This window comes from Diceros bicornis, unplaced genomic scaffold (genome assembly GCF_020826845.1).
Source record: "Diceros bicornis minor isolate mBicDic1 unplaced genomic scaffold, mDicBic1.mat.cur scaffold_241_ctg1, whole genome shotgun sequence".
NCBI lineage: Eukaryota > Metazoa > Chordata > Mammalia > Perissodactyla > Rhinocerotidae > Diceros > Diceros bicornis.
Window position 1 is genome coordinate 23,560 of NW_026691121.1, and position 24,849 is coordinate 48,408.

Genomic DNA, 24,849 nt, shown 5'->3' on the forward strand with positions numbered 1-24,849 from the left:
AGGAAAATTAGATTCCAGGAGTAATAGACTCAAGACTCCTGGTTTATTCAACATGGGACTGGCTTGTTGCAGAACTGAGAAATACCTTTTTATCTCTCAAGTTTTAGGCTTGTTTAACATTTCATATGGCTATTTTAGATTCCAAATATTATTATCTAGTATAAAAGAGTGCTTTATGTTTTTCTTAATTCTTAAGATGCACAGTAGTCATGAACAGTAATAAGTGTATCATTGAAGAATTATCGTTGGAGCATTGACAGGATTTAAATTCTGTATCTGTACGGTATAATATTAGGTTCTCATTTTAAGCTTTATATTTGAAAAGCCAGGTATAGCAGAATATTAATAGTAATGTAATAATCACAAGAGTTTCAACATGGTAAAAAAGTGCTAGTAGGCAAGTATGTATTTGGTTTTCAAACGGTATCTAATTGTTCTTATCAGTATCGAAAGATCCTGTTACTGCATGTGTCCTTATGTTTTATTTCGTTTCTTTTAGGTCTCTTTTATTCAAAACCTTGTATTTTGTGTAGAAAGAGTTTACCGTGTGCCTGATTTTGGTGTCTGGGAAAGAGGAAGCAAATATAATAATGGCAGCACAGAGCTACATTCGAGGTAATTTGTTTATTTCTAAGGGTTTTTTTTTTTTAATTTAAATGTGTGGAATTTGAATATGAATAAAAATCAAAAGTATTAGATGGGAACTGTGGTTTCTATGTTAATTTCATCTCTTTTTTTTTTTTTCTATGTGATGCAGATGAAATTCACTTAAAATTAAACCAGAAGAGTCTGCTCTCAGTGCCGATAAACAGATGCAGGAAAGGAGCAGGGTGTCTTTCCCAGCCTCCCGTGGTGTTGGTACATGCATATCAGCCTCCAGTCCACGGCTTGGCCTTGCTGCTCAGCCAAGTCATTTTCTTTTTCCTCTTTACAATGACACTCTTTGAAAGATCAAGGAAATTAAAATTGCCAAACACCTATGTATATACATTGCATGTAAAATTCCCTTCCATGTTATAGAGCTGATTTTTGTCCTAATCAGAGATACTTATACTCTTCATATAAAACTTAACATTCATTGTTTTCTCTGAGAGGTGTGGTCACCATCTTGAGCTGTGGTTTAGGGGGTTTGAATAAACAAGAATAGTTGATAACTTATGTTAGTAGTTTGTGAATTTCCTTTACTCTTTAGGGTGAGGGAAATAGCTTTAATGACTGATTGCACCTTTCAGATGTTGTAAATTTTTGCCCAGGAGGTCATCTTTTAACTAAAAAGTGTAGCTCAATGAGTCCTATCCATTTCACACTAAAAGATTTAAGAATTTAAAGGTGATTAACTATAGGTCAGTTTACATCATTGAGACTTGAAGTAGAGAAACAGTTTAAGAAACACTGGTTAAGAGGAATCCACAGCTGTATATTTTTTTGGGTAGAAGAACTAATCACACAGAAAACTAAGCCAATATAAGATATAAACTAAGATATAGAAACTGGCTCCAGATCTCTAGCTGTGTATCATCTCCATGCCTCAGTTTCTTCATCTATAAAATGAAGATAATAATAGTTTCTACTTTATAAAGTTGTTATAATGATTGAGTTAATATATATGTAAAGCATTTGAATACCTGGCATAAGTGAGCACTAGAATACAAGTGTACTCACACATTTAAGAATATTTTAATAACAAAGATTGAAACAAAAAGGACTTCAGTTAACTCTGGGTTAACTAAAATACAAACATTTTTCTGTAAGTTTTATGATTCATATGAGGCATTTTTATAGTGCACAGCAGAATAGTAACAATCAGTGAAGAAGTCAGTGAAGTGGAGAAATAATTTGTGGGAAAGTTCAGTTCAGACATTAAACAAATTCTGGCAAATATTAAAAATAGGAAGATAATGTTATATTTCAGCCATAATCCAAATTAAGTTCTCAACATTTTCCAGATTATCAAATTACAAGAAAGAAAGTGGATTTGATTAGAAAAGGTGATTTTTAAAAATTTACCTTTCTAGCATTTATGATTTATCAGACCTTTTATCTGCGTTTTAATAACCGTTTGATACATGCCAATGTTATCCCACTGACATTATTTTCAGTATAAAATATTTGGAGTAGGGTTTTTTCTGTTTATAAAAAGTGTAGTAAACTCAGAAAGAACCTTGGGTGAAAGATACCATCCTAGAAAGTGAGGGTGTTGGAAGGTTTCTAGTGAAAAAACAGGCTCCAACTTGTTTTCTTGTAACTAAGGTGCTAATCTTTAATTGAACCATTAAGGATTGTATTTCAAGGCTTGGAAGATCATTATATGATGTTCTTTGCTACCTTTTGCATGCAAAATTAATCTTAATTGTAGCAGGCCAATTATATTCAAATGGATGGGTAATGAAGTTTGCCATTAGGTTTGGATGATGGGTTTTATATATTTAACATTGATCTTTTAATTTTCTATGGTATAACACTTTACAATTCTCCATAAGAATTCTAAACATTTTTTTCAAATGTGTCTGACCTCAGATCTCCACAAGCCTTCTTGGATGTGTCACCTCTGGTGCCAAAAGGGTCTATTTTGACACTGCAGGCGGACTTGGCACTGACGGACGCAGCGATAGCGGTAGTCGTGGGAGGCCAGTATCTTTCTGTGCTCAGGCCTGGGTAGTGGAATGTGGAGCTGCTGCTTAGCCTGTTGCTGCTGTAAGACATCCCAGAACTGTCTGTGCCTGGTTGGATCTGATCCTTACTGCTTAGTGCAATACCCTGTTATCTCCTTAAGCTGTCCTCCTCATTTCAGACAGCCTGAAGTAGTCTACAGTAACTCTTGCTGTAAGTACCCACACCACCCTTTTTGCCTTCTGGCTTTCTTTGCCGTTCTCCCTCTAGCTGTGTACTATACGGTCCTCCTTAGCAGGAGTCAGAGAAGAGACAGAGCACAATCTGACTGTTGCCTTGGTGCTCACTAGGGCCTTGGCCAAAGCGACTGGCTTGGTGAATGTTCCTTTCTTCCCTTATCACACTGGGCACATCCCTTCTAAGCTGCAACTTGATCAAAGAAGGTTACCACCCCTAGGCCCCCAAAAGGCACACATAGTATTCCGAAGTCAGAGCCTCCCTTTTCAGCATCCATTCTCAGTGGTCCTTTAATAATTGCAATCTGTGGCACTGTCCAGTTACAGAATATATTTTATTTAGGTCGGGCAGGGAACATTATTGCCTTTTATACGGGAAGAAACTAAGGTTTAGAAGGTTTAGCGATCTCCCCCCGACCCTGCCTTTAAATGATACACCCCAGTAAGTAGTAGAATCAGAACTGGATTCCAGGTGATTGGCCTCCAAGTCCAAAGTTGTTTCTGCTCTTTCACGTTGTATTTTCAAGTCTTAAAAAGTTTTTCTAAAGTTTGAAAGAACAGTAGGGTATATGCTCTTGGTGAAACTGTTATAAGTTTCAAGTATATCTTTGTTTAGTAATCAGTACAGCTTGATTCAGCTTAATGCTTTGATCAGACCCTTCCTGATCTGCCCTTTTCAGCCCCAGGTTTGCTGGTATCCCTTTTAGTCCAAGTTTTTGAATTATTTAGTATTTCTTAGATAAACCCTAGAATTTTTTTCTGAAAGGTGATCTCTTTACATTTATCTGAACCGCATTCTAGCAGCTGCCTCACCCTTTTCAGGGCTTTAGGAAAAGGATCCATTGCTCTAGGCTCACTATGATTTTCTTGAAATGTTTCCTAAGCAAGTGTTCCCTGCTTTCCTGGTTTTTCTGTTGACTTGACTTTCCTCAAGTGACATGCTCCTTTCAGTTTCTCCCAGGGTGTCTGGAACTCTGTCAGCTAATTCTCCTCTTTTCTCTTGTTCAGTCTCTAACAAATGCCTATGTATTTTAAAATCCTATATTATTTGATTTAATTACATTTTCCTCCATATATCTTTTTGGTACCTATTTATTGTAGCACTAATTCTTAACCCCCATAATTACGTATCCAAGTAGTCTTCTCAGCTGCTCCAAGTTGAATTAAAGTATTTTAATCTTTATATTTCCCCTTCCTCATTTATGTGAGGATATTCCTACACCTTGGGACTACCTTTAAACCAAAATTCTTTGTTTTGGAGAAGAGATGAGTCATCTATAAGATGTGAATTGAACCTTCACCAAGACTAACTTTGAATTTTTTGGCTGTTGGGAAGAAAAAGGAAAATTGTACTTAATAACTTAGTAATGTGGATATCTGCCCAAATAGAAAGAAAAGTTTTTGAAACATTAACTCCTAAATAGAACTTTCTATTTAATAGCATAATTTCCTTTTTTACTTTGTTAAATCTAATATTTGTGGTACAAAGAAGACTGTAGAAGCAAAGAGAATTTAGAAATTTAGATCTGATTTTTCAGTTTTTTTTTTTTTCATGGTTTTATGTTCTATTCGCTTGGCTTTTCCAATAAAGAAAGCCATCACTAAAATATCAGATAAGTAACCATCATATCACCACTTTACTCAGTTTAAGATGTTTTTAGAGACCATTTTATTCCACACAGTGCTTGTTATTTAAAGTAACTACTTAATCTTCTTAAATCATTTTTGATGTTCCAGTCATTGAACTATGATAGAAGCAACTATCCCTCCGTTCTGCTTCATTTTATGTATTTTTGCTGTACTGAACAATTCATCAGCACTCATTAAAACTATAGTCCTGTCAAGTTCTTGCTGTTTCAGGGGATATGATTGGGTGGCTCAGGGAACTAAAGCATAGTGTTAATGAGCAGGAGGATGTGAATTTAGTTCTCATGCTTGTCAATGAATTTTTTGGATTCTGTGGTGGGTTATCAATCACTGAGTCCAAACCCATCATCTTTTCTAGAAAAGCTTTGAAATATGCAACAAACCACTTTTATTACAAACTATCTCCCAAGCGAACATCACTTCATTTTAGCCCTGTTAAACGAATGTTGAGGTAACACTTTTCAAGACCAGATTGGTGAATGTTCTACTGGTAGTATTCACCTAATATTAATATATTCAATAACTAATTATAGAGTAATTTAATTTTCTGAGAATGTCTTGTGCTATTAAAATATTTTTAACTCTTACAACAGTATGTATTATATTTGACAGTAAAATGTAAGATCACATTAGGAGTATGTTTGAGTTTCTAAATAGCTTGCTGTAGCCAGAGATTTAAATAACCAGTGGATAATAAAGTAACATATTTGTGAATTTCAGTTAAGTCCAATTATTTAACCAATTGCATTGGGAAAGAAAGTTAAAAGAGAAAGAGTTCCACATTTACTCTAGTCCAGGTACAGTGTTTGTTTTTTTTTGTAATGCTTTATTTAGAAGACAATTTCCAAATTCATCCTTTAGCTGTCTTGTTAAAGACAAAACCTTGAGTTAGCTACATCGTGTATCTCCTCCAGTGCAGTATTTCTTTTGGATATTTGCCTTTTGAATAATTTATTTATTCTCGCTTCTCAAAATACTACAAACAGTCTTCATAACACATGTACGTCACACTGTAAGTGGAGGTTTTCTGGTATTACTCAGTTAAATGCATGTAAATGTTTGTGCGTTGGGGGCTATAAGGGAACTCCTAGGACATCAGGAACACATTCTTAAGCAAGAACACCAGTTGATGATGGATGTTTTTGCATGAACTGTCAGAATAGATGACCCCTAGGGGCTCTCCTAACCCTTAGGTTCCAGGAGTCTAGAATTCTTATGCAGGTACTATTTGGTTTCCATTTGGAGCATGCAAGGCTGAGTATGATTGGCCTACTTATTCTGGGTACGTGATAGAATTAGGAACCTGACTTAGGTTCTTTTCTGGTTACCTATTGTTGCCAATAAACTACCCCCAAATTAGAGGCATAAAACAACAACAATATTTTATTAGTATTAACTCTCATAGTTCTGAGGGTTGCTGGGCTAAGCTAGGTGGTTCCTGCTCAGGGTCTTTTATGCATTTTCCATCAGTTGTGGGTGGGGTTGGAGTCAGCTTGATGGCTTCCTCACTCAGGTATCGGAATGTTGACTGGAACCTTGGCAGGAGCTGTCTGCCACAAGACTTATATGAAGTTTTTTCATATAGACTTCCTCACAACATGGTGGCTGGGTTCCAAGGTCCAGCGTCACAAAAGAGAGGGCCAGGTGGGGGCTGTATTGCCTTTTATGACCTAGCTTTAGAAGTCATGCAGTATAACTTCCACCACATTCTATTTGTTAGAGTCAGTAAGACCAGGCCATATTCTAGTGAGGGGAATAAGACTCCACCTCTTGATGGGAAGACTGTCAAAGAATTTGCAGACATGATTTAAACTGGCATATATTTTTCGCTTGCACTTTATACCTTCAGGTTCTAGGCCTTGTCATTTCTCTGTTTTCTTTTTCCTACCTTCCTGTGGGTTCTTCAGCATTTTTTAGAATTGCGTATTGATTTATCTGTAATGGTTTTGAAGGTATCTTTTTGTATAGCTTTTTAGCGATTGCTCTAGGTATTACATTATATATGTAAACTGAGTGTATCGCGGTCATTATTTCACCCACTGGAGGCAAATATAGAAGCCTTACCTCCATTTATGTCTTGTTACCCTCCCCCATTTATATTATAGTTATCATAAATATTTTTCCCACATGCATTTAGAACCCACAGTGTTACAACTGTTGCTGTAATTGTCAAACATAATTTATAAAACTCAAGAGGAGAAGAAAAGCCTATCGTGTGTACCCATATTTTTGCTTCCTATATTTTTTCTTCCTTTTTGATTGTTCCAACGTTGATTGGTTGGTTGGTTGCTTGCAATCATTTTGTTTTGAGAGCTTACTTTAGTCATACTTTTAGGGTAGATCTGCTGGTGACAGATTTCTTATTTTTCTTTCATCTGGGAATGTCTTGTGTAAATAAATAAACAAATAGGATATATTTACTGGTATAAGATTCTGGGTTGACAGTTCTTCTGTTTCAATGCTTGAAAACACTTGCACCACATCCTTTTAGCCCTCATGGTTTTTGGTAAGCAATTCATTGTCATTCCATTGTTTTTCCCCTATAGGTAAAATGTTGTCCATGGATACTTGAAAGATTTTTTCTTTGTCTTTAGTTTTCAGAAGTTTTGATGTGCCTAGCATGGATATTTTTATTTTATTCTGATTGAGTTTCACTCGGCTGCTTGAATCTGTAGCTTTTTGTCTCTTGCAAATTGGGAAGTTGTCTGACATTATTTCAAGTACTTTTTTTTTAGCTTTGCCCTTTTTCTTCTCTCCTTGAGGGAGTCCAATGACATGAATGTTAGATCTTTTGTTATAGCCCCAAAGGTCCCTGAAGCTTTGTTTTTTTTTCTAGTCAATTTTTTTCTCTTTTGTTCTGATTGGATAATTTCTATTGTTTTATCTTCCAATTTGGTTATTGTTTCCTCTGTCTCCTCCATTCTGCCATTGATCCTGTCCCTGAGCTTTTAATTTTTATTATTGTAATTTTTCACTTGTAAAAACTTTGTTTACACTTTTCTGTTTCTTAGCTGAGGCTTTCTATCTTTTCATTTGCTTCAATCATATTTATAATTGCTCATGGAAGAATTTTTATTATGGCTGTTTTGAAATCTTTGTTAGATAATTTTAACATTGCTTTCGTCTCAGTGTTAGCATCTATTGATTGTCCTTTTTCATTCAGTTTGGCTGGGTCTGGTTCTAGATATGATCAGTGATTTTTGATTGAGATGTGGACATTTTGAGTATTATGTTGTAACACCCTGAATCTTATTTTAACTTTCTATTTTAGCTGTATTTTTTTGGAACCACTCTGCCAGGGGAAGGGGGCAGGGTGATCACCTCATTACTACTGGGTGGGAATGTAAGTCTAGGTTTTTCTTTGATATCCAAGATGGAGACTCTTCATTGTTGCTGGGTCTAGTTGGGATGCCTAGTTCCCCACTAGGCCTCCACTGATACCTCCTTGGCTAGGAAGGATAGGAGTGCCTCATTACTCATTCCCAGTTGGCCTCTACTTACGTAACAGGGAGAGGATATGGCCTCTTTGCAGCTGGGCATTAGTGAAAGTACTGACTCTCCATTGGACCTCCTCTGATGCCATCCCAGCAGGAAGGGTAGGTTCACCTCATTACTGGCGAGCAGGTGTGGAAGTCTAGGCTTTCCGTGTGTTCTCCACTGATGCTGAAGTGTGAGGGGGGAGACTTCTTAACACTCATTGTTAATGAAAGTCTTGGCTTCCTTCTTGGACTTCTCTGACACCACGTGGCAGCTGAGAGGGTTGCAGACTGGGTGCAGTTCCTTATTATAGACTCAATGTAGAAGTCTAGGTTCCCCACTAGCCTTTACAGGAGTGAGTGGGGGTAGGGCCACAGTTTTCTTTTCTTGAGTGGTTCTTCTCTAAATTTTAAATTGTCTAAATTTTGAGTGGTTGTTGTCTATTGTGTTTTGCTAGGCTATCCTTTTCCTGGTCCTTTGGCTAGAGAGAGCAGGCTTTTGTTGGGGCTTTTTTTAATGCACCTACTGGCATTTCCTGATTTTTGGCTTCTTTAGCTCTAAGTCTGGTATATTGGAGGCAAAAAGGAAACTCAAGGAACTTACCAAGTGTTGTTCCTAGAATCCTAAGGCTCCTAGCCAGTCTGCCTTTCCATCTTTCTGAGCCTTTTTATTTTTGTTATGTGATGTCCAGGGTTTTTTGTTGTACTTAGTGAGAGAAATATGGAAACTTATGTCTACTCCACTTCCCCATCCATGTATTTTAAAAGGTTTCCCACCTATTTACTATCCTGTAATAAAAGTAATGCATACTTGAGAGCATTTCATGTAAACAACCCATTGAAAATGTAGATAATGATGATTCAAATAGCTTAGAACAGTGGTTCTCAAATTTAAAGTGTATTTAACCCCCTGAGGGGCTTTTTAACACTGATTGTTGGGCCCCACTCCTGGAGAGGAGTGAGAACTGGCATTTCTAACAAGTTCCCAGATAATGCTACTGCTCTGGGGACCACACTTTGATAATCACTCCTTTAGAGAAATGCTGAAATGATGACAGATCATTAATTTTAAATAATTTTAATGGCATATGCATTTGCTTTTAATAAAAACAGAAAAAATGCAATAAGTAAAATAAACTGGATATTAGATCTAAAATATTTAAATGTTATTTATAAGATGACAGTCATATTTTTAATGAAATTTGAGTCTTCCCATTTTCCAGCACTATTGTATGTGGCATTTGAGAGGGCAAAGGAGTACGTATTTTATTATAAACAGAACAATATAGCAAAAAATGAGAGGTATGATGATCAGTTGTTTTGTGAGCATAAAGTAATGCCTATTTTATTGGACTCTAAGCAAAGAGTATTTGAATGGGTATATTAAACCCCACTCTGTGGTAAGTGTATGATGTGCAAGAACTTTTTTTAAGGCTCAGAGTTGATGTCAGAAAAGCTCTTTTACATTGATCTGAGCTAATGATGCGCAACCTTGTTATTACTGTGCACATATCATTATAATATACCTTCCTCTAAAGTTCATCTTTTTTTTTCTTGAGTTAGTGAATATAAATGATACTGGAATTAAAACTACTCCCATCAATAGTATGACCATTTGCCTAGATCAAGGTGAACTTAGAAATATTTTTCCCAGAAGATCACTAACTAGAAAAAAGAGAAACTAAAATAGTGAAATGTCAGACTGCGATCTCTTAGACATTATTCTTCCTACAGAAGTTGTTCTAAGTTTTAATAAAGAAACTTACTAGTGAATATTCATCAGATAATGGTTCTTATTTTGTAGCCAGATATATTAGAGTTATAAAGTATTTCCTTTTCTCTTTTAGCTCTGTTGGCTTAGCAAAAGCAGCTCTAGAAGCAATTAATGGATTCAACCTCTTTGGCAACCAGGTAAAAAAAACAGCAATAGTAACAATAAACTGTGATTGTTTTTTTGAATTATGTTTTTAATTAATTTGGCCATTCATTAACCAAGTTGTTCCTTATGATCAGAGAATGTCTGAAATTTATGTGGCAGACCATGGTTGAACAGACTTTCCTTTGAATATGATTTGCCGGTTAAATTTTAGTTTTCTAACTAAAAAACATTGCTTAATTAGAAAAAAAAAATCTCTTCATAAAGAATTCTCATTGTCTTTGTTCTCTAGCTTTTTCCTCAGGTCTCTTGTTGAGCTTTCACAGTTTTAAATATTCCTAGCCTTATATATCATATATTTTCCATATTAGTTCTCATGTTGGTTTCAACTTAATGTAAATCTTATGTAGAGGGGAATTTGTGTAATATGTGCAGCCAAAGAATTGAAATTTTTAATCCTAGCTTAACCCTCAACTGGCTGTAATTATATTTCTAAATCTCATTTTCTTTGGGATAAAAGAGAAATCCTAAGGGTTGCCTTAAATTTTCTTAAAACAAGATCTTTAACAAGTTTCTGCACCCAATCAAGTGACCGTGGATTGAGTTGTCAATGAAAGGGAATAAAATGTAGGAATACAGGTTATTACTTTGGATCAAGAAGTAGGCTAATTGTCTTTAGCAATTTTTGTAAAGATTCTTAAGATGGGAGGGCAAAGGAAGTTTCCAGCTGATATTATAATTAACCCTAAGCTATTAAAATACTTGGTGGTCTAGTGGTTAAGATTCAGCACTCTCGTTGCTGTGGCCTGAGTTTGTTTCCCGGTCAGGGAACCTCACCACCCATCTGTTGGTTGTTATACTGTGGCACCCATGTGTTGCTGTGATGCTGAAAGCTATGCCACTGGTATGTCAAATACCAGCAGGGTCACCCGTGGTGGACAGGTTTCAGGGAAGCTTCCAGACCAAGGCAGACTAGGAAGAAGGACATGACCACACATTTCTGAAAAAATTGGCCATGAAAACCCTATGAATAGCATTGGAGCATTATCTGATACAGCACCAGAAGGTGAGAGGATGGAGCAAAAAGACCAGGCGGGGTTCTGCTCTTCGGTACACAGGGTCACTAGGGGTCGGAACGGACTTGATGGCACTAAAAACAACAACCAATTAAAATGCCGAGTCAGTAAAAATATGTTTTAGGAAGTTATGCAGATATGCAAAAGGTAACATGTTTTTTGTTATGGCAATTATAATACTATATACCCGAAGTCTTGAATTTAAGAAAGTTTTAAGTTGGAGTGTTATAGTACAACTGCCTCTCTTTCACTCCCTACATCCACAAACTCACTTCTGTTCTCACTCTAACTTCCTCTTGGAGGATGGACTCTGCTTACATCCAGGACATGAAGAATGAAGAATTAACATAGACATGAATGGATTGGGAAGAGGGGAGCAGCACCTTATTTTGGGTGCCCAAGACTAAATCGCCCACTTCCCACACTCTTCCTCCTCTCTCAAGACCTCTGGCTGGAGAAATGGAGAGATCAGAGCTCATGGGGGTTTGAGGGGTGTGAGCCTATCGAAATCATGATTATTAATATTATGCCTCTCCTGGAGATTCTTGGTGCCTCTGGCACTGATCTCTTGGCTTATGTCAACATTTCTTTCTCACTGGAAGAGTCAACATACTCATGGAAGTCCCACATGTATCCTTCAGTACTTCTCATTTCCTTTTCACCCTTGCCTCACTCTCAGTACATTCATTTAAATTAGTGTGTACGTGTGTATGTATGAATTTGTGTGTGTATATGTGTGTGTGTATGTCTGTGTTTGTGTTTGTGTATGTATATAGATATATTAGATAGATAGGTAGGTGGGAAGGAAGGAAGGAGTATGGCATAAAGGTATAAAGGCATAAACATGGCATAAAGGTATGGCATTGTAGCATTATTTATGATGGCCAAGATATGGAAACAACCTAAGTGTCCATCGATGGATGAATGGATAAAGAAAATGTGGTAAATATATATACAATCATGCTTCACGTTGCGATGTTTTGGTCAACAATGGACTGCATATATGATGGTGGTCCCATAAGATTAGTACCATGTAGCATAGGTGTGTAGTAGGCTATACAATCTAGGTTTGTGTAAGTACACTCTGTGATAGTCATACAATGATGACCAGCATACAGTGTGCCTAACAGCACATTTCTCAGAACATATCCCCATCATCAAGTGATGCATGACTATACAATGGAACATTATTTAGCTATGAAAAAGAATGAAATCTTGACATTTGTGACAACATAGATGAACCTTGAGGGCGTTATGCTAAGTGAAATAAGTCAGACAGAGAAAGACAAATAGCATATGATCTCACTTATATGTGGAATCTAAAACAACAAAACACCAAGCACATATATACAGAGAACAGATTGGTGGATGCCAGAGGTGGGGGGTGGAGGGTGGGTGAAATAGGAGAAGGGGGTCAAAAGGCACAAACTTCCAGTTATAACATAAGTCATGGGGATGTAATGTGTATCATGGTGACTATAGTTAATAATACTGTATTGCATATTCGAAAATTGCTAAGAGAGTAGATCTTAAAAGTTCTCATCACAAGAAAGAAAATTTTTGTAACTATGTACGGTGATGGATGTTAACTAGACTTATTGTGGTGATCATATTGCAGTATATACAAATATTGAGTCATTATGTTGTACACCTGAATCTAATATAATGTTATACGTCAATTATACCTCAATTAAAAAAAAAAGAATGGCATTGTATTTGGAGTCAGGAGACTCACTGTACGCTCTGTACTCCCACCAGTGAGTTCTGTGACATTGGCTAGTTGTTTACCTGTCTCGGCTTCCTCATCTACAAAAATAGGGATAATGATACTAGGACCTAACTCAGAAGGTTTTCATGCAAATAAAAAGCTTAGTATAGTGCTTGGCAAAGATTAAACCCTCAATAAATATTATCTCTTGTTATTGTTAATGAAGTACTGGTAATGTTAAAGAAGGGAAATGAAGAGATTGGACTGAAAAGCCTCTAGAGAGTATCTCAAGGAGACTTAGAGGAGTCATGGACTAAATCAATAGTGTTACAGCAGCAGTCTGGAAAGATACAGGTCTTGCTCGTCTGCCTTCCATGGCATACCAAGTAGTGTGCTGAATGGAGTTTTGTGTCTAGGTTGGACGTTATAAGGTATTGGTCAGCTCTTTTTTTGCAATCGTGCCATCTCCTTTGATGTCCCTGAGTCTTAGTGTATGTTGCTTATGTGTCTGGTATATATACTACATATATGCCTCCACCTACATAGAAGCCCACACGTATACATGCTACCTTTCCTAACTACCCATCTTTCAGGGCTCTGTCTTCAGCCTACTTTTCCCAGGAAGCTTTCATAGATCTCTTAGCCATAACTCTAAAAGCACTGAATTGCTCTGCTATACTTTCTGATTCTGAGTTATAAATATACTGCTAGAATTGTTCCTCAGCCATAATGTCTCAGTCTTGGCTGCACAGTGGAATTATTTGCAATACTGATGGCTGGGCTCTACCCCTGGAGATTCTGATTTAATTGGTCTAGGGGGAGACCTTGGCCTTGAGATGTTTCCAACTGCCCAGGAATTGTAATGTGCAGCCAAGGATGAGAACGACTGCTCTAAGCAGAGTTAATATTGACCTTGGTTAGCTCATGTCCATTCCCAGCAGAGCTGTGTGCCAAATGTTTGCCGAGTTGACTATTCGTTGAGTATTTTGGATGGAAATATAGACAAATAATGTCTTATTCCTTTAGCCACATAGATGTCACATGTTGCAAGTGGAGCTCTCCATGTTCCTTTTTTTTGGATAATATCAAACAGTATCCTAGTTTTACCAATTCCCTTTCATTTTTGTTTCTGATGTGGAGAATTACAGAAACCTGACTTTGTTAATGTTAAAATTCCCACCTCTACAGCAAAGTTAAAAATATACCTGCTAAATAGTAGCACATTTAAGAGTGCATGTGATCTTTTCAGTGTTTAATCATTTTATCATATTGCTCCATGTACTTCAATGGGCTGTGGTCTAATTAAAAGTCAGTGGCTGGGAAAAGAACTGATATAACAAAGAAATGTTTTTATTCAAATGAAAACCTATAGAAACCTCCTCAAGATTTGAGGGATTTCAGATCAGATGAATATTCTCAGCTATTTCCAAAAACTGTTGATGTAGTGTTTTAGAAGACCTGATCATGTGTCTTTAACTAAATTAATTTAGAGCTTTGGAAAAGTACACCTATTGATCGCAACTCAGACAATCTTAGATCTTTGGAGCTGGAAGGGCCCTTCTCTCAAAATGAGTGGTCACAGAGTTGAGGTGGCTTTTCACTGGTCATGCAACTAAGAGGCAGAACAGGAATTAAACCAAAGCCACTTGGGAATGAATCTGGAATATCAACTATTAGTACAGGAAATCTTAAATCTTGAATGCTTTCTACCTTTAGAGGTGAGAACTGTGCATTTGCTTTTGAAAACTTTTAAGCCATTTTCTTCTTTTTTAAAAAATTTAATTTTTTTTATTGAGGTGTAATCGACATATTAGTTTCAGGTGTACAACATAATGATTCAGTATTTGTATGTATTATGAAATGATCACCATAATAAGTCTAGTTAACATCCAAACCCACATGTAGTTACAAATTTATTTTTCTTGTGGTGAGAACTTTTAAGATCGACTCTCCTAGCAACTTTCAAATATGCAGTACAGTATTGTTAACTGTAGTCACCATGCTGTATATCATGTCCCCATGACTTATTTATTTTATAACTGGAAGTTTTTACCTTTTGACCACACTATTTTCTTCTTAATTGTTGAACTTCTGAATGAGACATCCACTTGGCAAACAGCATGAAAGGCTTGCCTTTTGCCCTTTTTGTGCTTCAGTGTATGAGATAAGACAAATGTTAATTTTTATTTTTATGGAAAATTGTTGGGTGGAATAAGCTTTTAGCTTTGATAATGGTTATTATGTGTTCTTACACTTCCTTTCTTCTTTTTTTTAAAATGTCAGACTTGTCTTATTATTCAAGGAAAAAACCTTATCATTTAAATCTTCCCTTTGAAAGCAAGTTATTTTTCTTTGGCAGAAAATATCTAAGAAGAAAATGTGATAAAATGGCCTAATGTCTTTAGTGATAAGTTTATAATAAAGGCTAATTTGGAGCATTTAGAAACATACTCATCAATATGAGAATCACATATTTCATCATACTTTCAAATATGTTCTCTATAAATATAGTGACATATAATATTTAAGTGATATTTGACAATATTTAAATAATAATTTTTAAATAAATTATAATTCACACTCAGCAAATGTCATAGACATGCTAAGCAACAGTTTTGTGGTTCCTGGGTCTGAGTCTCAGCTCTCCCCTTTTTGAAACCCTAAGAATTACTACTCAGGTTCATCTCGCTCTGTAGTTGGAAAGTTCTTTTAACGCATGTGAGTAGAATCTTCTGTAGAAAAGAGAAGCATGGCTTGTGAGAGGGGCTGCTGGAAGCTACTGTTGGGCCAGTAAGTAAAAGTTGACTATTTACATGCCCATTGCCACCACAGCCATGGTGCAGAGGGGTAATTCCCATCAGTAAATATCCTTTCTGTAAGAATCCTGCTCTCCAGGCTCTGCCACGGAGCTCAAGAACAGCTTAATGCTGAACTAGGGAAGAAAGTCTCCTGCTCGTAGTTCTGTGGTATGATTTTGCTTTCAGAAGAACAGAAATCATGTGTAGTAGATACACTGAGTGGGTTCATCTTGTTTTATGCTTTGATGCTATGTGGCAGCAAGCCTATTAGCTCAGCTTCAGAGAAGTGATTGATGGGGTAAAGGCAGGCCCAGACAATCCTTCAAATCATTTCCCTTTGAATTGAGACTAAAGAGATCAGCAGTGTCTTATGGTCATAGATGTCACCCTTGGCTTTAGGTACCATCTCAAAAGTGTTTGTTGCAGTCATGGAGTCTGGGGTAGATGGTTCAGTGCAGCTCTTCCCCACCACTGGAACTCAAGTCCCCATGACAGTGGTTAGGTTGAATCATCTTCTAGTGTATTTACTAGAAAGTAGTCATAGAAACTCAGTTTGGGAATACAGTTTGAGCTATCAGTCTTAAAATATGCTCTGTAGGTGGAGTCAGGATATGATGGTAGAGTTGTGATAATTTCAGGAAATGGAAGATGAAAATAAAATATACAGTGTTAATCAGATACTTTGGAGTGACATATACATATAAAACATCCTTTCATATTCCTGGTTTTGATTGGAGAAATCACAATACTGACAAATGAGCTGAGGCCAGAATCTAAAAGGTAATGACTAGAGAAATTGCTCATGTTATGCAGAGCATTCAAAGCAATGCAGACATATCAAACTTCCTTTGAAATTTGCAGGCATAAAATTAATGTGTCTGATGATTTAAAGTTGGTGATAATTAATTCCATAAGTAGGGTCTCCTTGATGACTTTCTTAAAAATTTGCTTCTGAACAGGAATAGGTGCCCATAGTCTTAGGTGAATTTTATGGTGAATTTTATCTTCCTGTGAATCTTGGCCCTATGCCTAAGCATGGTATATTTTTTAAGAGGACAGCCACACAATATAGTTAACTAGCATTTGCTCTCACTGTTAAAATCCAGTAATATTATGAAATTATTTTTATCTTTGTGCATATTTCTTAGAGGCTGGCAGAGGAAGAAACCTGAACAAATACTTTGATGAATTTAGATAAATAAACCATTTATTCGTGCCCAGAAAATAGAAGTTGGCTTGTTTATATTAATCAGATAATGGCAAGAATTGCCAAATTTGCTATTTCACTTCATTATTTATAAATTACACTAGTTAGATTTTATCTTTTAAAAATTCAGTTCAAGGCAGACTTATTTGGCATGCAATTAACTTTATTAATTATGAGCCTAAGGATAAATTATAAGTCCTGTTATTTTGTGTATTCACAGGCTCCCAACATCTCGTACCTATTCATTTCTCTGCTGTTTGTTCTAACTACCCTGCCTGCTCCCCTTCCCACAAAAATTCAGATCCTAGCTTTGGTCCTTGCCTTCTCCATGAAGTATCCCAGGTTCCCTATTTTGCTTTTTTTATGTTACCTTTAGAGATTTATTATCATTATTATTCTCTCATCTAAGCCACTCACTTGGTACATAGGCCCATATCTTGGTACATCGTCATGTATTGCCTGCCATGTGTAGTCTTTTTGTTTTGTTTAATATTCATCTGGTTAGGACTGATTATCACCTGGGTCAGCTCCTTGAGAGCAGAGGTCAAGTTCTATCTTGTTTTCCTCAAAGCAGAGAACACATTACTCTGACAGTGGCAGATACCGCATGAAGCTTTGTTGAATTCAATTTTGTCAGTGGATATGAAAACTAGGGAATTTCAAATAATAGAAAGGACAGTTTAGCGTTAATCTGGTTGTAGAATGACAGCCTCACTCATTTCTTCTTCATTTATTAATTTACTCGTCAGAGTTAAAACAGATTTAAGAAATGATATTATGAATGAGAAATCATTCTATTTTTTTTTTTTTGGTGAGGAAGATCAGCCCTGTGCTAACATCTGCCAATCCTCCTCTTTTTTTGCTGAGGAAGACTGGCCCTGGGTTAACATCTGTGCCCATCTTCCTCCACTTTATATGGAACCCCGCCACAACATGGCTTGCCAAGCGGTGTGTTTGTGCGCGCCCAGGATCCGAACCGACGAACCCCAGGCTGCCGCAGCGGAGCATGCGCCCTTAACCACTTGCACCACCGGGCCGGCCTGAGAAATCATTCTATTTTATGAGCTAATACTCATGTATGTACATGGGTTAACAGGGAAAATATACATATAGTGAGTCTGATATTTGGAGGTAGGGCCTAGTACCACTAGACGTTGAGTTTCAGTCTAGGTGATTGATTTGAGGTATTTTAGTTTCAGAGTGAATGCGTCTTTGAAGTTGGTGAGAATTAGAATGATAGTTCTCTTCTTCCCTTCCCCATGTGTTTTTCTGAGTATTCTCTTATAATGGAAGCTATATTTGTATTCCAGTTTCATTCTCTGTGTTTTCAAAATGTTTAGCTCCCCAGTCAAAGAACAAAGCTATGTTTACTTACGGCTATGCTCGTAAATATGGAAAGCACTAATGGCTAAACATTAAATTTTTTTTAACTTGGTTAGCAGACCAATTGACATTTTTTGTTACACCTGTCTTTTTGTTCAAGTTTTTTGGCTCTTACTTGAAAGATATTTTTTATTGTGGGAAATTGTATAACTTAGTGGTTAAGGTGTGGGCTTCTGTGTTAGAGACTTGATTTTGAACCCGTGCTCTGTTAAACTAAGATTTAGCATCTTTTTCAGTAAAATGGGGATAATAATCCTCTATATATGGGGATTAAATGAGATAATCCACGTGAAGCATAAAGCACAGTGCCTGACACAGTGAATATTAGCTTTTATTTGCATTTTTATTATTTGAGATTCTCCTGTCTCTATATTTTAATCAAGTAGTTTTTATATCTATAATTCTAGATTGTATCTAAATTTGCTTAGTTTGATCACATAATCAACATTCTTTATTAGGACTGTACAATTCAGATTTTGTGAACTCAAATTGGTTCTTGTTTTATTCCTTGTCAAAAATGTGAGTAAACTATTTGTATTTTTATTAACATAAATATCCTTAATTGATTAGTTATCTTATAATCAATACATTTTGATTTATAAGAAGACTGAGGAGAAATAGGGAAATGTAAAAATAACATTTTTTATGATTATAAAATGAATGTTTATTGCAAGAAATTTGGGAAATGCTGAAAGTATAAAAAAAGAAAATTAAAATCTTCTGTAATGCCACTCTCAATGCAACCAATGTTAGTGTTTTTGTGAAATTTCTTACAGTCAAAATGCCCAATGTTCTACAAGTCGTTTTTTCTTAATTTAGGAAATGTTTTTCTCTTTCTCGTTCCAGGGCTGTTCTTGGTCGGTTATATTTGTGGATCTCGATGCTCACAATCGCAATAGGCAAACTTTGTGCTCACTCTTACCCAGAGAATCAAGATCTCATGTGAGATATTTTTATGATAAATTAATATGAGCTATCATTTATGATTGTTATGTAATTTTGTTTACTTTTCTAAGAATGTGTTCCAGAATGTTAGAGGTTGCCAGCAGAGAAGAGAAGAGAGAATAGACGTTGCCTCTCACTTGCCTGGTCTGTGGAGGTCTTGTTCAGGAAGTGAGCAGAGCTGTGGACAAAGCTGCTTTGTCTTTCGAGTCTTTTGTAGAACAGGAGAAACGTAGACCTTTTATTTATTCAGGAGGGAGTAGCAACATTATACCAAAATGAATTTTTTTGTCACAGAATATTAGAAAAATATTTTTCATAATTTATATTCCTTTTGAATAAAATTATTTTTCATGCTTCTTTTCTCTCATTCGAGTCACAATTTTTTTTGTCTGATAAACTTTTATATGCCTATAGTACGCAATTGTGGATTTTTATAGGGGTTATTTATGGCTCTATTCTTAGAAAACACTCAAAATGGAATAATTTAATTATTTAAAAATAACTGTTTTATAGAAGTAATGCAGGATTATGATAAAAGAAAAACAAAACCCACAAATAAGCAAATAATAATAATATAATATCCACTCGTTATTCCACCACTCAGTTATAATCTTAGGGTGACAACATTTGTGTTTATATGTTTTTATATATTTTTATATACATATATACTTTTCATTTTATAATACTGGGAGAATATTGTTCATAATATTTGATAATCTGGTTCTATGAATGGACATGTTTCCAGATCAATAAATGTTTCTACAATATAAACTTTAATGGCTGCTAATTTACTTATCTAATTGTGGGACATTTAGATTGTTTTGTGTTTTTCACTGATACCAAAAAATTGTTATGAGAAACTAAGTTTTAATGATTAGTTATTGGTGTTAAATTTTTACACACTGCCTTAATTAATATCTTAAAGTTTGAGTCCAGTGTTGAACCTTGAAAATACTCCTTATTGGTGAATAAAGTTTTATCTCCTCTGTAAGCTTCACTAAACCATACCATATAAGCGTCTGTGTGTCCCTTGCAGCACAGCAATCTCACTGTCAGTTAAAGACTTTTATTGACTTATTTATTGACTTATTTCTTATTTATTTACCTTTTATTATCTATTCCTTATTTATTGACTTATTTTTATCGGCTTTTCATCTCCATGATTCTCCTTGGGCTGTGTTGATCATATCACTGCAGGCACTTACAGTCCCTTCTTTTTTTAATTGCTGCCAGAACACAGATGCTGCCCTGCTCCCCTGCATCACTTATCCTGCATTTGCCCTGGATGATGAAGTTCTGTTTAGCCAGACACTTGATAAAGTGGTTAGAAAATTAAAAGGAAAATATGGATTTAAACGTTTCTTGAGAGATGGATATAGAACATCACTGGAAGATCCCAACAGACGCTACTACAAACCAGCTGAAATGAAGGTATCAAAAACTATTCCATATCAGAGCATAACAGAGTGGTCAAAAGCACCGATTGAGGAGTCAGACTTCTTGGGTTTGACTTCTGGCTCTGCTACTTACTAGCTGTCTGGCCTTGGGCATGTTAATTAACCTCTCTGCGTTAATATTCTTCATTGGTAAAATAATAGTACCTACTATTATTGGTCCTATTATTGAGGTTCTTGTGAGGATTAAATGAGTTAGTATATATAAAAATGCTTAGATTGGTGCTTCGCACATCGTAAGCACTTGATAAGTGTTAGCTCTTACCACCAGTGAAGCCCATTTGCTCATATGGAGCCATATTGATTCATCGGGTGAATAACTCTTCTTTCACACTTTCAGAACTCTGCCTGCCTGTTTCATACCGTTTGTCTCACGTAATAGAAAATATCTATTTGTGATCCAATTTTCAATCTGTTAAGCAAATGCTCTTTTTTTTTGTTTCACTTAGACACCTCCCTTTGAAATATAGTCCTCTAAATAATTAGTTTTAAAAAATTTTCTATTTCAAATATACATATGTACCACTATATCTAGATTTATACTAGGTGTTTTTAAGCTGTCCAGAAAACTATAACACCCCCCAAAATGGTAAGTGTGCCTCCACATTGCTGAATACAATTAGTGGGGTAGATTGAAAATTATTTTTGTAAGCATTGTCATAATTTTGACTCATTCACTGAAGATAGGGAAAATCCCATGAATCTGTATATAAAAAATGTCCAGGCAGCATGGTACCTTGTAATTTGTTTGACAATTAAATACTCTTTTAAAATTTAGTATACACTTAGTTTTGCAGAACAGCGAGACACACTATTTATCATTTTATTTAATTTCACAACTGACTATCATTTGGGAGCATTAGGAGCCATTGTATTGTGTACATCTTTGAAACCTTACAGCAGTCTGTTAGATTGGGCCAAAAGATCCGTTTATCTCTTAAACACCTTGAGATGTTTCTTTTCTATTTAATACCTTTCCTGTGCTGATTTACAGCACTTACATTTGAACTGGACCCCCTGTAACTACCACCCTGCATACCTTCAAGTTTGGATCAGTCCAGCAGGCTCTCTCTATTTCCCACCTGTTGCTGAGCACCACTGAGAAAGGCCACAGCAGTGTGGATAGATGCCACCCCGGATTTAGGACATCCATCTTGGTTCAGTTCTCATCATTGCTTTCACTGCTTGTTAGTTCTGCTATGTGACCCTGCCAGGGACTCCTCTTATAAGCTTTTCAAAATTTTTTCCATTTGTACTCAAGTTCCCAGACTTGACTTCTCACTTTCTACTTGTTAGCCTTACATTTCTGTTTGGCCTCCTCCACTGCGTCTATCCTTCATCCATACTTACCTCCATCTCTCTTGTCTCCCAGAAGTTGCTGTCTGTTCTTCATTCTAAGGCTAACCCTCCATATGTACACCCCATCCTGTTCTCTTTTACTTCCTAGGATTCTTGCTGTATCATTTGTCTTCTTCCCTGATAGATAGGTGTCTGTTTTTATCTCTTTCTTTTTGTCTCCGCATCTTCCCCACTTCTTCCTTTCCGCTGTTTTGCTTCCCCAACTCAAATCAGCTTCTTTTTCTTCACATAAACACAATGAAGTTCATCATTAAAAAAACAAACAAAAAACTCTCCCTCACCACTCACCCCTGTCTGCCTCCCATCGCCTCTCTCTTTGTGGCTACACTTCTGAAAAGCATGGTCCATTCTAGGTGTAGTACCTCGTTTGCCTCTACTCACTCCTTCACCTTATAACCCTGCTCCTCTTCCCAGTACTTCCGGTAGCTGTGCTGGCTTCAGTCAGTTTAGGTCACTGGGTCATAGTGATGCTTTTCTGGCCTTATTTCACTTATTTCCTTGGCATTTGGGTGTCTTAACTGAGTTCTCTTACTTGGAACGTTTTCTGTGACCCCATTCTCTTCCTGACTCTGCTTACTTCTCTCACTGTCTTTGTTAGTCTCCTCTGCAGGTTCCTCTTCTTCCCCCTGTTAAATATTACTCTTCTCCTGGGTTCCATCCTTACTCTTCTGCTATTCATGCAATCATAGCTATCACTGTTAACTTTAGTGTCTCTATCCCTAACTCATACTTCTCCCCAGGAGTGCCCTACCATGTATCCACCTGCCTTCTGGACGTCCTCCCTTGGATGCCCTGCAGTCTGCTTATGTTCGTCTCCCGCTCTTTGCCCAGGTCGCAAACCTGAGAGTCATCCTAGGCACTTCACTCTCACTCACCCCTTGTTGTCACTCACCAAGGCTGACAGATTTAACCTTCTTCTCTATTAACTCCTTGGTTTAGGCTAGTGGTTCATAACCAAGAACAGTTTTGCTCCCCAGGGGACATTTGACAATATCTGCAGACATTTTTTCATTGTCACCACTTGGTGGGTGCTACTGGCATCTGGAGGTAGAGGCCAGGGATCCTACCAACATCCTGCAATGCACAGCATAGCCCCTACAACCAAGAATTATTTTGCCCAAAATGTCAATAAATGCTGAAGTGGAAAAACCTTGGTTTAGGCTATCATCTTTTCTCTTTGGATTATTCCCAGCAGCCTTCCAATTGGTCTCATTTCTTGCCCTAAAACTCTCTTCAACACTGCCTGCTGTCCATCTAGCAAGTAAATCTAATGAATAAATCTGTTCCTGCTCAGTATTCAACAGTGGTTCTGTGTCGCTTCCAGATCAAAGTCTTAGTCTCTTAGCATGACCTGCCAGGCTCTTCTTGATCTGGCTGGCCTGGCCCACCTGTTGGGCTTCAGCTTTCACTATTTCTTCCTTGCTTGTTCCAGAAATACTGAATTGCTGGTAGTTTCTTTAAGAAACTTTGTGCTTCCATGCATCTGTAGTTTATACTTTTGTTTCTCTGTGTGGAGTTCCCTTAGCTCATCTCCCTGGAGAAATCCATCAAGCATTAGCTGAAGCATCTCTTTTCCTATACACCCTTCCCTGACCCCCTAGGCAGACTTGGGTCTTTCATTCCCTGTGTTTCTGGTATATCACGTATATAGATTTCATCAGGTGCTACAGTTGTTCATTTACATGCCTGCCTCTCCCCTAGGCTGTGAGCTCTTGAGGGCAGCTTCTCTGTCTTTTTGTCTTCACAGCCCTCTGTCTAGTTGGTGCCAGGCATTGCCGAGTACTTCGTAAATGCTTATTGAATGAATGACTACTGTGTGTGATGGATTAAATGAATGAGCGTTTGAATAATAAGAGTTCTGAGAAAAATTTTTAAAAAAGAACAATGAAACTACTTATAAATCAGTCCAATTTTGTTATTACTATAAATGAATCTTTTATGTACATCCTAACTATAATTATTCTAATTAATATAATTTTCTAATTAATTTAGTGAAATTTTCAATATTTTATTTTTGTTTTAGCTATTTGATGGCATTGAGTGTGAATTTCCCATATTTTTCCTTTACATGATCATTGATGGTAAGTGAGCTTTCCTCCTGAAATTTAAGCTATAGGATATAAGTGGTTTAAAGAAGAGAAAAATGAAATATGACTCCTTTCAACTAGCAAAATAGACTGCACACAGTGATGTTAACTGCTCTGCATTTTTGTATGCTACTCTTCTGCTTTCTGAGTGAATATTAAATCATTTTCTATCAAAGAATTTAAAGAATTAAAGAAATACTTTATTTAAAAAATGATGCAAACGTATTTTCATATTTGCAAAGAAGTTTTTTTATGAATAGAAATCACGAATACCATAATTCGTAACATGGTGAATATCTATAATATTTACACATATAAATAGAGATATTTCAATTAAAATTCTGTTTTCGATTCTAAATGCTAACATGACCTTCTAAAATCAATTTCCTGAAAAAATATCACACACGTTTGCATTACCTTTTTCAATTTTATTTTTATCATTTATGTAGAAAATTACCAAAATAATTATAACTGGGCTAATAGATTTTCCTAAGGTAAAATTTCTGTGGTGCTTATTGAGCTCAGATGCTGTCGGATTTTATATTTTACATTTTAGGAGTTTTTAGAGGCAACCCCAACCAAGTAAAGGAACATCAGGACCTCCTGACTCCAGTGCTTCATCAGACCACAGACGGCATAATTGGCTTGTTTTTCAAGAAATTCTTCCTCCTGATATTTCCTTCACATTCCTTTGAAATACGTAAATGATTGCTTTTTAAACAGAACAATTTATTTAAATTGAAAAGAATGAATGAGATCTTGAATGAATTAGAAAGAATAATTTATTAATTTGCTATAATAAATTTGTTTTTATAAAAGGAGTTCATTAGGCAATACAAGGCTGGAGACGAATTTAGGTTGTCATGGCTGTAGTAATTGGAAAATAGTTCGTTGGCTAGGCCCAGGTTCTTCATCTGTTATCTACTGTGTAACTCCACTCTGTGCAGTGCGGCAATAATATAAAATGACTGATTTTTATTCAGGTCA

General features: G+C 36.3%; 1 long non-coding RNA gene across 1 annotated transcript; it reads left to right on the plus strand.

Moving 5' to 3' along the window:
• Positions 1–498: 498 nt before the first annotated feature.
• On the plus strand, positions 499–23,835 carry LOC131402725 (uncharacterized). The gene is made up of 5 exons (XR_009218923.1): positions 499–615; positions 9,817–9,880; positions 18,864–18,959; positions 20,196–20,393; positions 23,799–23,835. It is a non-coding gene; the product is annotated as an uncharacterized LOC131402725 (long non-coding RNA).
• The last annotated feature ends 1,014 nt before the right edge of the window (positions 23,836–24,849 follow it).